Source organism: Agelaius tricolor, unplaced genomic scaffold (assembly GCF_023055355.1).
Source record: "Agelaius tricolor isolate 1412-34295 unplaced genomic scaffold, bAgeTri1.0.p SCAF_6, whole genome shotgun sequence".
Classification (NCBI taxonomy): domain Eukaryota; kingdom Metazoa; phylum Chordata; class Aves; order Passeriformes; family Icteridae; genus Agelaius; species Agelaius tricolor.
The window spans coordinates 53,192,063-53,208,056 of NW_027269266.1; positions in this window are offsets into that span (position 1 = coordinate 53,192,063).

Sequence of the window (15,994 nt, forward strand, 5' to 3'; positions counted from 1 at the left end):
CTTACATTTTAGGAACTTCGTTACATCTCTCCTGCCTTGACTGAATTGCATTCTTTGTTCTCTTATTACAAGTTCTCTTTGTTTCGTTATTCCACAGCAGTCTAAGTTCCTCATCTCTGAACATAAGGGATCGGATTTTTACTTTTTTAGTTGTTATTTAAGGTTTAAAGGGACACGGGTTGATTTTTATAGTTAAGTACCAAGAGTTGCATCCTTATTTCCCACTGCCTCATGTCTGACAAAACTTGAAGTTTTATGCTTATTTATCATTAGTAGCTTCTGGGAGGTTTAGGGGAAAGGGGTTAAACTTTGTCCTTTTATCAAACATCAAATGCATCAAATTTCTTTTAAAGATCAATATTCTTTGTAAGTGTTTCCAATGTAAGTCATTCTCTCTCCTGTTCTGTAGCAGAAAGACATTCCTGTAGCAGAAAGACATTCTTCAGGCTGTGAGAGCAGAACCTCAACTGGACTTGACATGACTATGTTTGGCTCTGAAAAAGCCTATTCCTCTCAGTTGGCTGAGGATTTGTGGGATTTTGCAATTGCAATCATTACAGCAGTGTAAAACATAGATTTGAGTTTCAATTTTCTGTGTATGCTGTATGTTGTCTTAGGCTTTGGGAACTTCACTGCAGTCATCTATTATTTTGACAGCAAGTATTACTGTGCTTTCCTACAGTTCTCTTGTCCTCACAGATAAGTTATTTTTCACATTTTCTGGTTTTGTTATTTTCCCTTTCCATGAAAGAAACTAGTTATGAACTGTACTTTGTCAAGCATGACCTAAGTGCAGTGGAACAAACTGACATAGCCATACAACATTGCATTGACTAAATAATATTTTTTCCTTAAGTAACCTCAATAAAGAATTCAAAGGGGATTATAGAGTCATTGCTTTTTTGAAAACTAAAATCAGGTAACCACTACCCAAATTCACATTTTGAAAAAGTTAAATGTTTGGGGTGTTTTTTCACACACACACACACACACACACACACACACACACACACACACACACATATATATATATATATATATTTCTTCAGACTGAAGTTTTAACTGCTTCTAGATTTTCTTAAATGATAATATGTAAATAAGACATTGCTTTAGATAAAGTTAAGGTGAACACATGAAAGTGGGTGCTTTGTTTTAAGTAATGTTTTTTTCTTCTTGTTGGAGTGTCAAATGGTGCTAGTAGTGCCAATCAAAGATTGGGCTGCCTTTTTAGCAAAGGTTAGAGGATGTTAAACTCATTCAGACATGACTGTTAGAAGATGCATCTGCAAGAGAATGTGTTTGGATCATCTTATATTGAACCATGCCTTAGTCTTATGTGCAATATATATATTTGTAATTTTATGAACTTATATACATGTGCCAGAAAATGTGTAGATCTGTTTATAGAGATAAGACTTAAAATGGTTATCAAGCATCCTCTAGTGTTCTAAGGATTAAACATTGTTAATTTAGATTGAAAATACCAGGGATTTTATTCATATATTATTTCACTGCCTAGGCTGATATTTATTGGCAACATACTATTTAAAACTTTTTAATAAACATTACCTATAAATCCATCCAACTTCTAGTTCTGCCATTTATAGTACCTCTTTCTGTGATCTGTACTAAAATTTATTTATTCTCCCATGTGGTATGTGGCTCTTTCCTCTAAAATGAGGATTTCAGACTCTGTAAACTGGAATGAATATTGAGAAGTTTGGTTTGATTTTTGTAATTGAAACTCTTGCATAAATCCTATTGTCCTCCTATGTGTGCTACGGAAGATACTTCTTTTTCCCTCTGTAGAGTTTGTTAAATTAAGAAACTTATTTTTCATTTGCTGTTTCAAGAAAAAACAGCTCTTTTGTGAAGTCATTAAAGCTTTGTTATGGCCATCAATATGAGCAGACGCCTAGCAGCCTCTCAACTATGTGAGGAATATCCAGACCAAGCAATGGTGTAGCTGTTCATAGATGCTGGTTCTCAATAGCACTACCAGTGTGGGATTTTCAAACTCTCTTTGGTTGTATATATTCATTATATGGAAAATTAGAAATGATAGAACAAAAGCAGTAAATTTCATGTTCTTCTACATTGTGTCTATCCATGCTCTAACAGTTGCTACCTTTACTTTCTCAGGCTTTCATTTACACTGATTCTAGCCTTCCTCTGTTAACACTGAGTTAGTTTCCTGTATGCACTGGAGTAATTTCAAAGGCACATTGATTGACTTAAAGGAAGTACATCTCTGGAGATTTCTTTTGTTGTAGAACAGTGGCAGCCATTATTTCCTGCAGTTGCCATGTGACATATCAGAGAAAAAATATTTAAGCTTACGGTAATTACATATTATTTTATGGCTGTACTAACACATCATGGAACAGCAATGGATGGTAATGGAGCTAAGTGTAGTGCAGGAATCTGCTGTGACACATGGCTTGCATCTCTTGGTTGCAACTTTCGGAGCAGTCCAGGTTACCTGGTGGCCATTAGGCAAATATTAGCTGTTTTCTAATTAGTTGAAAGTCACTTTGATTTAGCGGGTAACTTTTCAAAATGGAGATGAAGGCCTGTGTGACTGTGGGGGCTGACCATGTCCTGCACATGTGTGTGGAGAGCATCATGGGTGTTGCAGCCAAATCAGGTTTGCATGCCTGTGGCTGAGACACCTTTGCCTGATTGTGTCAGGACAGCTTGCATGTCCAGCATTTCTGTAAGTGTTTAACTTTGCTTAAAGGAAAAGGAATGAACAGCAGACTGTATCGTCAGTTACATGGCCCTTTTAGAACAGTAGATAAATAAGATGGGAAAGAAAAGAAAAAGAAGAGAGGGTGAGGTGAAAAGTTAGGGTCTTCCTTTATGGTAAAGAAAGTTGTAATTAGGCTGAGCTTCTACCTTCTACTTCCCTGAAATGTGTTTTCACAGTAAAGGAAACTGTCCTGACCTTGAAGCCCTGCAGTGAGTGTTATCTGCACGTTATTTAAAGCACACCACACTTCAGCCCCAAGATTCCAGTGTTGTTACTTAATTAAATCTGATCCAACCAAATATTCAGTACAGGAAGTGTCTAGCTGTAGTGGGTCTAGTGCTAGCTAAGTGCCGGTGCATTTACTTGAGTATATTTACTCATTTTCTCGCTGTGAGATAAGCATTCGGAGAAGGAGGGCAAAATAGGCACAAACCTTAAAGAGTATAAAGAAAAAACTTTATTAACAGAATTAAGAGAAAAAAATAAGAAAAATCAGAATAAAACCTTCAGAACACTTTTCCTCTCCCCCCACCTTCTTTTCTTTCCCACTGAAAATGTAAAAAGACAAAACTTGGGATTTTCAGTCAGTTTGTCACTTCTAGAATAGTCTTTCTTCAGTCTCCTTAGGGAGAAGAGTCTCTCTTGTCATGCTATAATGACTTTTCCACAAGAAACAGCTCTCTCGTGGCTTCAGTGGCACAGCTAATCAGCTGCCCAGGAAAGGAAAATCTGTTCACAGCGTTAAAAGTCTTTGCCATACCTTACAGATATCTCACAGCTGCTTTCATGAGCCATGTCAACTTATTGGGGTGCTCTTTTAAGGATGAGCTGTACTAGCATAAAATAAACGTTCTCTTCATCCATCTCTGGGAACAGAGGGTTTTCTATTACTATAACTGGGGCAAGGTTTCTCATCTCTGTTCAAATTTCTCATTGAATCAAAATCACTTCCACATCTGCTCACTTTAGCACTGGTGCCTCTGTTCATGGCTGTGGTTAAAACACTACGTCCCCTGAATGCATTTTCATAAGTTACAAGGAAACAAGAGTTTGATGTATCATAGTCCATCACCATGGCTTACAAGAGAATTTCAGCCCAAGACTGAGGCATCTCCTCAGTTCTGCCCCCCCATCTAGAATCTGACTCCTTCTTTACTGACCTCAGGATTCATGTTTTCTCTACATGTCTTCACCCTTTCCTTTTCCTGACTCAGGAGAAAATTAGTGTTCGTGGGTTCATTTGTTCTCAAGCTTTATCAATTAAAACAGTATAGAGTCTTGAAAATATTTAAAGGCTGATTTTGTCCAGGCTCTGCAATTGAGGAATCACAGTGTCTGTTGCTGCTGATCATGTGGTCTCTGCTGGCACTGCACAGACCACGCTGGCTGCTGGCACCGCCCCTGTGCCTTTCTTTCATACAAGGTGCGGGAAGAAAGGAAAAAAAACCGCTGCCGCTCCTTTTGTCCTTCTGTCTGCAGCGAAGCTGGCTAAGAGTGGCTAAGCAAACAAAGTCCATTGTGACTCATGCTGAGACAGGCGCTGCCGCATGGTGCGGCCGCATTTGCACTGATTTCAGCGGCGCAGTCCCAGCCAAATGGCCACTCCCAGACCAGGATGGCGGTGGCCGCCCCCAACCCAAACCGCCCCTTGCCTCGGGGCTGCCCTCAGTGCTGACCGTGGCGCCACTCCCGGCGCGGGTCCCGGAATAAACAAAATTCATTTTGGAGACATGCAGAAATAGCCGCAGCTGTGTGGCACTGCCTTGGCCACATGGATCCTGGCGGTGGGGCCACTCCTGGCGCGATCCTGGCCACACAGTTGCCTGTTGTTATGAATAAAAAGCTTGACTAGGCCAATATTCAAACAGCAATCAATTTATTATTTAATATGGTAAAGTATGAGCAATACAGCGCTGGGTACAGTGGGGGAAGTTTTCCCTCCAACTGCACACCGATAATTGATGGTTACAGGTATTTATAGGGGTACTCATCAGTTTTTTTCAACAGTTTCTATTTCCAATTTTTACTCATCAGCAATTTTTATTCTAAATTATTACATCACAATTCTATACACTATTGTGATTTTAATTTCTCAGGATGTATTTTCAAAGGAGTATCCCCAGATGGTGATGGTCCAGTTTCCGAAAGAGGAAAGACGAATCCCATCTGGTGGAGTCCAGCTCCCCAGATGCGTTCACCTTTTAATTGCAGAGGCTATAAATCTCATAACAGTGATGTCCAGCTTCCCTTCGTCAAAACCATAAATCCTTGAGGTGATGTTCATCTTCCTTTCTCAAACTGTTTTTCTCTGCTTCAATAAGGCGTGAGATGAGCATATTTCCTATATATATATTCTAAAGCTGTAGTTTCAAGGATACAAGTAATATTCTAAAATTATGCTTCAAAAGGTTATTATTGCAGAGCTTTTTTATGGATTAAATGCAAGCAAAAAGCAACATCCTTAACACCTTAATTCCAATGCTCTTAAATCAACCAGGGTTAATTGCAAACAAAAGATAGGTTCAAAGGCCTTTTTCCATGCTTTATTTTCATCAGTTATTATTAGAATTCGCAACTATCCCATTGTCAATGTCCACACATTTCGCATTCACAAGTACACACTTTGCCTGTTTGTACCTGACATGAAACACAGCTTTGCATCTCACACTGTGGTGCTGGGATAGTCCCGGTGGCATGGCCTGGCGGTGGCAGAAATCCCAACCGAGCTGTGTGCCAACCTGGCTGGGCAGGGCCAGGGCAACCTGGCCCCGCCATGCAGACCTGGCCCAGTCCAGCCTGTTCAAAAGCCAGAAGCCAAGAGTTTTCCCAGGCTGCCTTATTTTTAAAATGTGCTTTTCTACAGGACTGTGCTTAAGTCCTTCAAGTGGTTCAACAAGGCCTCAATCCCCAAATTTAGCCAGCTGATTGGCCCTTCAAAACCAGCCAGTTCACTAGCTCCAGCAGGTCCCCACAGGGAACCACCTTTGCCCCCTGCCTCCCCCCAACTGAAAACCAGACTTTCACTAAACCACAACATTAGCTAAATTAAATGTGAATTCTTTTTCCCCTCTCAGGCTCAGCACATTCAGAACATAATGATTCTCAGGATAGTAAACTGTTTGAGGTGAAGCACAGTTTCTGTGTATTTTACTCAGGTTCTGCTAGGGTGGGACCTCATTTCTAGAATGAACTGGTAGAAATGTTGCTAGATAGATACAGGATGAGCAGGAGAGATCCTGGTTGTGTGTTCTCTTCCTCAAGATGCAAGTATTCACATGCTACTTAAAAACAGTATGGAATTTGAGCTGATCTTACAGTACTCTCCTTGTTCAACCAGTGAGTAAATACGAAACTGCAATGCTAGTCCCTGGGAATCTGGGTGTGCCTTTATATATAGTTTTATCTATCCTACATCTGCTGGGGTTTTTATGTTGTCTTTTTTAAATGTGACTTGCTCAGTATGATAATAGAGAGAAGAATGTACCCGTGACAATGGCCAGCATGAATTAGGTCTTACAAGGAGATGTGGTGCCTTTGTAGTGTTTTGCTCATGGCCACACATAGAACCTGCTAGGTTTAGGCTTTTAAGCATATGCAGTATAGGCTGCACTTTCTTAGTTCTTTGTGGTGATATGAAAACTTCTTTAAAAAAAAAAAAGGTTTTGTAATTAGAGAGAGCCTTGAGAGCCTTCTTGCTTGGAGAGCTACACTTTGATGTCACACCTGGCCGGGTGCATGTGGACACCTCAGTAAAGTAACAGGGCAAGCCAGAAGTTCGGGCAGAGCAGTTTCCTCTTGGCAAGAACACTGCAGGTTGGAGAGCTGCTGGGCAACAGTCACAGCCACAGCCAGCCTTGCATTGTACAGGTAATCTCCTCAGCTCCTCTTTTATGTTCAATTATTTGTTAAACATTTTATTTCAGTTGCCTTCATTGACCCTTTCCAGGGCTTGTGCATCAGTATTTCCTTGGAAATAAGTTTTTAAGGGAGAGGATAAAGAATGACTTTCAATGAGCTGCTAGACAGCACAGACATCCTGTTTGTTTTATATAAAATGGGGAGATTGAACATAAGAGGCAAATGCATGAAATCAACAGCTTATTTTTAAGTTGAGAATAAGAATGTGTGTGACTTTAGAGAAGCTGTAATTAATGTTTATTTTAGATAAACTCTAATATTGACTAAAAATAGAAGTCAACTTAGGTATATTTGTAGACATCATCAGGATCCTGATGGTTTTCAGAAAGCCTTTTGTGGCAGTGGTAGTGCCATACTGTAGTTAGGGATCAAATAAATGCAGTATATCTTATATGTCACTGCTGCTGTCAAATAGTTGTGAGCATAGTTTGTTTAATGTATTTCACTGGGATGCTTGGACTGATTTATATGTCAGGGAAGGCAGGGCAATTAATATCTCAACTGATTTTATGTGCTTTGTGACCAGCCCAACCAGGCTGGTCCCTGTTTTGTTTGTGATGTTGCTGAGGACAGAAGCATGGCTTGCTTTCACCTGGGACATGCAGGTCTCTAGACACTCAGAAGGAGGCCAGGGAACCATAATATACTCTTAATTTTTTCCAGAGGTTCTGCTTTTCTTTGAAATTGGAGTTATGACTGAGCTTAGACTTTTTATTTTTGATGGAGGAGACTATACCAAAAAAGTCTCACAGTTTGGGCACAACAGTTGCTGTCTCCATTTTGGAAAACATCCCAAGACTTTTCAAACCTTACTAGTACCACCTGGCTGGTCTAAGAGTGTGTGACTTTCTTTTAATAGAGTGATGCTATAAGCAACTTGCTAGAAATCAGAGAGTGAACCATGGAACTGTCACATTGACCTCCAAATTTGTCATATTTTCTTGTTAATCTATGTGATGGCAGGGTTGTTACTGTTGAATTTGTCTCAGAATCTCTCTTATAGCCAGGCCAGTCACTGAGGTATATGAATAATGTTGCTCATAAACAAGAGAGCTTGCTGTGTTACTGTGTTATCACATCTGCTGTGCTTCTCTCTACATTATTTATAGTGAATATCACTCTGGGGAATGCAAATTCCTTGTCTTAAATCCACTGATTTAAATTTAATTGTACTTGCCAAAAAATTCTGTAATTCTGTCCTGGTGGAGAGCAGGGGGGTTTGGGGGTTTGAGATGTTCATTTTGTTTGGCTTTTTTTTTTTTTTTTTTTTTTTTTTTTTACTGTTTGTATTTTCTAAAATCACTGGCATCAAACAATATCCTTCTTGATAACCAGATGCCCAGATTCAGTGTTTTCCACATTATTAAGCTGGATAACTGTGTTGCTTCTGGCATAGCTCAGGCCAATAGCTAGTCCTATGGAGTTCTACAGTGTCCCACAGTTTATTTTTCTGAACTCTCTGTAGGTGCAATATACACCAAATTAAGCCATAGCAGAGAATTTACAAACAATTGGATAGGAGAGGGGTTATTTGGTTAAAGCTCAAGCTTTGGGTTCACACACATAACTTCAAAAAGTGTCTTCTCTGTGTAGAGAATAGGTTTGGATCTCTCAAAGATTAAAATAGCTTATTGCTTGTATGAACTTTTCATACAAGGAGTGTATGATAGTTAACATGTGGAATAATAAACATTGAATAGCTGAATAATGGATAGCAGATGTGCCAAGAATGCCAAACAAGATATTTGAAAGCTGTGTAAAGTGGACCTTTCAACAAGTGGCCAAAGCTTGTGTGACCACTAGGATCTCAGCCAAATACATTTAAAAATTGAGGCTAAATCAGAAAGAAGAGATACCACTTCAAAGGCTAAATCAGTGAGATTTAATATGTAGAAAAATGGTGGATCACAGAATCCATCATGGGGCAAGTATTCCATGACTTTCTCATATCTAGGACATGTTTCCCACTTGTGATTTTAGTTCTGATGTAGTCACATGAGAAAAATGAGACAAAATCCATTTGTATTTGGTTTAAAAATTCTAAATAGTCCGGCTTCATTAAAGCTTCTGGGAGCTATTCCCTGACTTTCTGTGGGTTAGATCCAGACTGAACCTCTATCACTGGAGGTTCACTAAGAGATGAAAATCAAAGGAAGCAGGCTGAATATCTGTCTATCTATCTATCTATCTATCTATCTATCTATCTAATTATATACCTCATATCTTTGTCTTATGCTGTAATTTTATAGAAAGCTAAGACATAAATTTAAAGGCATGTAAATTGGTATAATTTTTGCCTAGTTAATTCCACATAGATTTAAAACTCTATTAATGAAAACAATAATTCCTGCTTTATAATAATTTATTTGTTTTTTAGGTCTCATCATTGGTTAGTCCTTCAAGGTTGAAATCAGTCAGATATTTTCATGAGATGCTTCCAGAATCTCATGATTTATTGTCTTCACTGCAACATCGCAGCATATTGGTTCTCCTTAGGAAATTGTCCTGTTCTCCTGGGGATCCTCTAGAAGAAGGGGGAAGAGCTGTTGGTGATTTGCAACTCATCTACTGAGCGAGCCTAGGACTCAGCTACTTACAAAAACTGTAATAACAATCCTTTGTGCCTCTGTATCTCAGATATGCAAATTCTTGACAGCCTGAGGTTGCTGTAGAAAGTGCAGTTTTTGTGGCAGGTCTATTCCCCTCCTGGTCTGGGACAGAAAACAACAACTGGTAGGAAGAGTTGATTTACCATTTCTCTTTGATGTATTTCTCTCATTGGCCCAGCACTTTTCTCAGAAATTCCACAGTTAGCAGTAAAGAGGTAGTTTTCTACAAAAAAGCTCTCTTGTAAAAAGTCACCATTTCAGCATTCAACTCCATTACTTATAATCCCCATGAAGTTATTAAAAAGATTATAGAGAGGAGCTATAACCTGGAACAATGTCTTTTGAAAGCAGGCAATATATTTTTCTCCAAACTGCTTAATTCATTCAACAGCCTCACCTAGTCTGAGGTTAAAATTCAGCCATGGTCAAGAAACATTAAGTTAGATGAGACTGAAACAATGCTATCAAGCAAGTCCAGTTAAGAGCACATCAACTTTCTTAAGTATCAAGGATTTCCGTGAATTATGTTTTAGGGGTATCATATATATGATTGCATTCCAATGATTGTTTAGGAGAAACTAGTTTTGGTGTAGAGTGGTTAGTATTTCTGGAGTTTCTGTGTAGTCATAAATAAGAGAGAGGTTTTATCTCTGGACCATTCTTGAAACCCCAGCTTTAGGTGCTCTGAATTGTCCACCGATGGAGCTTCACTTTTCCTTAATCATGGCTCAAGTACCTTGATAACCTGTCCCCTTTCTTACAGTGGTCCTGTGGGGCATCTCTCAATGGACCTGAAGGAAACAAAATTTCTTCATCATTTTGCTTAAGAGAGGCCTCATGGAGCTGGTGTGGCAATTTTAGGAGTAACTACCTGAGACTTATTGCATGTGATTTTGGAATATGTTGCCACATGGCTTATTTTTGCATTTACACATTTTTATCCACTGGTCTTTCGTAAAAGTCGTATATAACAAAATAAATTAGAAGAAGATTTGGTAATAGCATATTGTCAAATTAAAGTATATCTCCTGTTGTTATGGTGATAAAAGCTATGATAAAATGATAAAAGAATTTAAAATATCCATCAATCCCTGAGCTGTGGTAATGAGGTTCAGTTTGAGTAACTGAGCATGATCTCACTAAAATAAAATTGCATAGTCACAATTCTACTAGTGAGACCAATGCTAGTGAACGAAAAGAAGCCTGTGTTTGACTTGCAAAGTGTCTGTGCACATTTTTAAATATATACTATATGAATATGTACAGCAAAACTGTATTTCTGACCATATGCTGGCTGTCAGAGAATGAGAGATGCAAACTATGATGACTGCTTGCTGTTAGCAGTATGAAAGGTAGTCTGAATCCCTGTTCATTGCAGTTGAGATGAAATCAATGGCACAAAACTCCATGTGTGACAATAGCTGACTTTTATTGAGAGCTGTTTGCCTTATACAGCTTTGAAAGTCTACGCATTTTTTTCTGATTGGCTAAATCAGTTGCCACCCAGCTAACTGGCCAATGTCCCAACCAACTGCCTGTGTCCCCATCAGCCTAGACCTGCTGCCCAACAGCCCAGACCAGTCAAGTGATACAATTAAGGTAATTATATAATTACTTACATTTCAGTTATAAAATTATAATTGGGATTAATTAAAACTGTAGGCCCTCCAGGCCAGTAGTTAGGCACTACTACCCTTTTTGTTTTTAAATACAAAGATAGTGTCTGTCATCTTCTGCAGGGCCCTTGCAGACAGGGTGACAAACACAGCACGATGTACGGAACAATCATGATGATATAATCCGGGAGCCATCAGGAACAGCTTCACAGGATGGTATGCCACAAACTCTTCACAACCATAACCCAATTATAACAAACACCTAACTTTCTTAGAAAACTGTTAAACCTTAAAAACTACTATGGGTAACACTTTACAAACACTTACTTACGAAATTTTAAACCTGAGAAACTATTATGAGTAACACTTTACAAACACATAAATTATTTCAATTTGTTAAACCTTAAAAACAGTTATGGGTAATGCTTTGCTGGTTTGTTTCCATTGAAAGGTACAAATCCAGTTTTGTTCCCAAAATGTCTGTCTTCTTGAGACTAAGTAAAGTTACAGGTAGAGGTAGGCTGTCATTCCACTGGTCCCACATCTTCCTACAGTGGTGTGAAGTGTCATTCCAATTACTGCTCTACAACGTCTGCTGCAGGATTGTCAGGGAGATGTGGTTGGGTGTGATCCCGAGCAGGGTGTAGAGCAGGACGCACACACCAAGCAGGTACCTGTCAGATGCCAATATCAGTGGAAATGCAGTCATAACTGCATCCCAGAGTAACAAGGCCCTAGAGACATTTCCATTTATTGGTAAGGAGGTTCTTTACTGATACCTTAGGTTTGAGTGACTGAATGTCACTGCAAGATTGCATTGATAAAAAATGATTTAAAATTACAATATTCTGAGAATTACCAGTTACTGTTAAGTGATTTAAAGTGTAAAGTGCTTTAGTTGCCCTCCTCTCTGGGGTTTCACCACACATTCCCTCCTTTTGTTTGTCAAGCATGTGTTTTAAGGTGCCATGGGCATGCTCAACAATCACCTGTCCCATAGGGAAATGAGGAATACCAGTGTGGCGAAACACACCCCAGAGTTTTAAAAGTGCTGAGTATTTTGCGAAACGTGTGCTGGACCATTATTGGTTTTTATTGTATGGGGAATGCCTGCAGCAGCAAAGGCTGAATGCCAATGTGCAATGACATCACAGCCTCTTTCCCCTGTGTGGACTGAGGCCCATATGGCTGATGAAAAGGTGTCCACTGAGACATGCATATATTTTAAGCCCATATATTTTAAGCATCCAGCTTCAGAGACAAGGGTGACATCTGTCTGCCAGACGTGTAAGTCTCGCAGACCACAGGAGTTTACCCCCATCTGCAGTGGTGTAATGTGACCTTGACAGTTGGCACAAGAGTTAACAATGTTGTTTGTCAGTAAGAATTGCCTGTTTTTCAGTAAGAATTGCCTCTGTAATGCTCTAACACCCTGATGAAAAGAGGCGTGGGATGCTCTTGCCTGTGTCTTGGTTGTGGTGCTGTCCAGGCAGAGCTAGCTAACCAATCAGCCTGAGCATTACCCTCTGCTATAAAACCAGGCAAATTAGTATGACTCCAAATCTATAAAATATAATAAGGACATATTCTGACTTTGATTGTATGCCACAAACTTTTAAACTGTTCAAATAATGCAGTGTTATTAATTTCTTTCAGTAAAGCCTGGTCTAATCTTTGTGTTGTATCTGCAACATAGGCAGAATCAGTTACAATATTTAAGGATGTGGGAGGAAGTTATTGGAAAGCCATAGTGATAGCATGTAACTGCAGTAATTGGGGTGGTTCAGTATCATGCCCTTTGAGTGTTTGCCACCCATTGTCCTCCTTCCAGGTCACCTTGCCTTTCCCCATTTTCCCAGATCCATCAGTAAAGACAGTGAGACCTTTCAGTGGTGTACTGGTCTCAGTGACAATGCAGTGGACCCACTTAATTGCAGTGGTTTATGACTAGGTGGGTGGTAGGTGATTTGTCCTGAATAATTTTGTAAAGCACTTTGCAGTGCCATGGTGTTTGCAAAGCACCATTCAAAATATTCCTGTGGAACAGGTATAATAATTTTTGCAGGGTTTTTGGCATTTAATTGTAAGCATCTTTGGTGACACTTAACAATTAATTGAGCGATTAATTCAAATATGGAAGGTGTCTTTTAAGACTGATGTGGTAGAAAAACTCATTCCAGAATGTGTAGACGCCCATTCCAGACACTCAGGGTCTGACCACTGAGAGTCCCGTTGCCCAATGATACTCGTAGGATGTAAATCAGCAATAACAACTAATGCTGTAACACAAACCTTTGGGCATATCCAATACACTTGTCTGTTTGTTATGGCCCATTCTACTAATTCAAGTGCAGTTTTTGCCTCCGGTGTTAATTTTCTTGATGAGGTTAACTCAGGGTCACCTTTAAGGATGTTAAATAAAGGTGCCAATTGTGGGTAATTCTAAATCCTAAGTAAGGTCTTACCCAAAAGTTTCTGTGCATCATTTAAAGTCTGAAGTTTCATTGAAAATGGAAGTTTTTGCAGTTGTATGGTTTGATCTAATATTTTGACTCCCAGGTATTTCCACAGTGGATTTGTTGTACCTTCTCTGGTGCAATTTGTAAGCCAAATTTTTGCAGTGCCTGCATCAATTCGCCATGTTTGTAAAAGGCCTCCTTTGGTTGGTGTTGCTATTAGGATGTCATGCATATAATGATAACAATATGCCCCTGGAAATTGTTCTCTCAGTATTTAAAGTGCCTGTGCAACATACCGCTGGCAAATTGTGGGGCTGTTCTTCATTCCCTGTGGGAGCACTTTCTATTGGTATTGTTCAATTGGTGCTGCATGAGTGATGGAAGGTATTGTAAAGGCAAACTTTTGGGTATCATCTGGGTGTAAAGGAATAGTAAAAAAGCAATCCTTTAAATCAACAATTAGTATGCCCTAATTGACTGGTATCATAGTAGGTAATGGCATTCCGGGCTGTAAAGTACCCATAATCTCCATAACAACATTAATTTTTCTTAGATCATGGAATAATATCCATTTTCCTGATTTCTTTCTCATTACAAACACAGGTGTGTTCCATGGGCTTGTTGAAGGCTCAATGTGACCTTGAGCCAGTTGTTTCTGAACTAGGGATTTAAGGGCATTTAATTTTTCTTTTTCAAAGGGCCACTGTTGAACTCACACAGGCTGTTCAGTGAGCCATATCAAGGTTAAGGTAGGCTGTTTTATGCCCTTTATTACAGTGACTCCAGCTAAAAATCCACTCCCCATGCTGATAAGACATCCCATCCCCATAAGTGGGACAGCAGTAATATAGGGATGTAGAGTATCAGTTTGACCTTCAAAAATTTTAACCAACACGGGTTTGCTGCTTAGATAACTTTGTGTGGTACCTCCGAGGCCAGTAGCAACAGATCCTACAGCCTTGGTAGGCCATGACTGAGGCCATGTGTTTTGCAGAAATGAAAATAATGTCCACTCCGGTGTCTACCATACCACTGACCTGTATATAAGATGGATGTGCCTGAGGCATCGAGAGTGTACAAACCATATTTAGTCTCCACTCAGAGATTACCTGAGTCCAGTACATCTGAGGTTGTCCAGTTGATCTGAAGCCTTGGTCTCCTTGTTTTCTTGGGTCTGTTGTGGGAACAAAAGACTTAAAATCTATAAGCTGGGCAATACGAGTGTTTTCTAGGATAGACAAGGAGGAGAAGGCATTGATACCATAGCACAATATCTGTCCTGTGAAATCAGCATCTATGACACCTGGGTGAACAAAAATGCCTTTTAGTGTTGCACTTGATCTCTCCAGCAACAGAGCACTTAACCCTCTCCCTATAGGTCCGTAGGCCTCAAGAGGAACTTTATGTACCTGTAATGAACTTAAGTTACTGTGATGGCAGTGGAAGCATCCATTTCTGCTGACTCCCTTGTCTTTCCAGTGAGCTGGTCACATAGGCTCGCACTGGGTGACAAGAAGATGCTTGTGCCTGCATGCACCTCCCTGCTGTGCTCCTGTTCCCGTTTCCCTGCTCATTGAGAGGCTGTCCATTAAGATGAAACTTGGACTAAGACTGCTTCGCCGAGTGACCAGGCTTCCCACGTCGGTTACAGTTTCCCACAGTAGTAATCTTTCTATGTCTTTGATGTGTCCTTAGTGAGTTGGTCTTGTGGGGACAATCTGCTCTTATATGGCCTTGTTGTCCACATCCGTAACACCAAAGCAGCTGAAAAAGAATCAGCTAACAAAGCCATGTTATATGAATCTGTTCCAACTTTAGCACACACATCAATTAATTCACTTAAGGATGGATTTTCTTTCAGTAATAAATTGATAGCTCTTTACAGTCCTTATTTGCATTATCCTGTGCCAATTGTAGTATTAATTGATTTCTTATATCATTAATTATTATTTGCTTATTCATGGCATCTCTTAACCTCTCCATAAATGGTATATATGGTTCCTTAGGGCCCTGCTTAATTGTAGAATACCTTTGAGTCAGTGTTGCCATGTCTGCAACCTTCAACAGGGCTTGTATGACCAAGTCTTTGGCCTGTAGCAATATTAGAGGGGGTAAGCATGCCTGTAATGGTGGATTGTCAACAGAGAGTAGTCCCATAAGTTGAGCAACTCCTGACCCAAATTGTGGATCTTGCTGTGGAACCTCTTGATTCTGCAGCCCCTGGTCCTCTGCATATCACCACCAGGTGGACTTGAACATCATATGGGGACTGGGGTAAAAAACAGCTTTACTATCAGCTTGATATCAAAAGGTGTCATCGGTAGTTAAAAATCGTAGCATGCTTGCTACTGCTGGAGACCCCAGTCTATATTTGGTGGCTAACTGGCGTAACTGAGAGAAGACCTGCTGATGAAAGGAAGCATACCTATCGGGTGCTGGGAATGCTTTAACCATTCCACCCACAGGCTGCTGGCCAGCCAATGATAATGAAAGCATGGGCACAGAAATCCTTTCAGCTCTGTTGACATCTCCTTCTGTAATAGCTGTTAATTTTGTCTGTTTCCAAGAGCTGACCAGATCATATGTAGAGATGTTAATTGATATAGGCGGTGTGGTGGAAGCATCTTCTTGCAGGTCAGC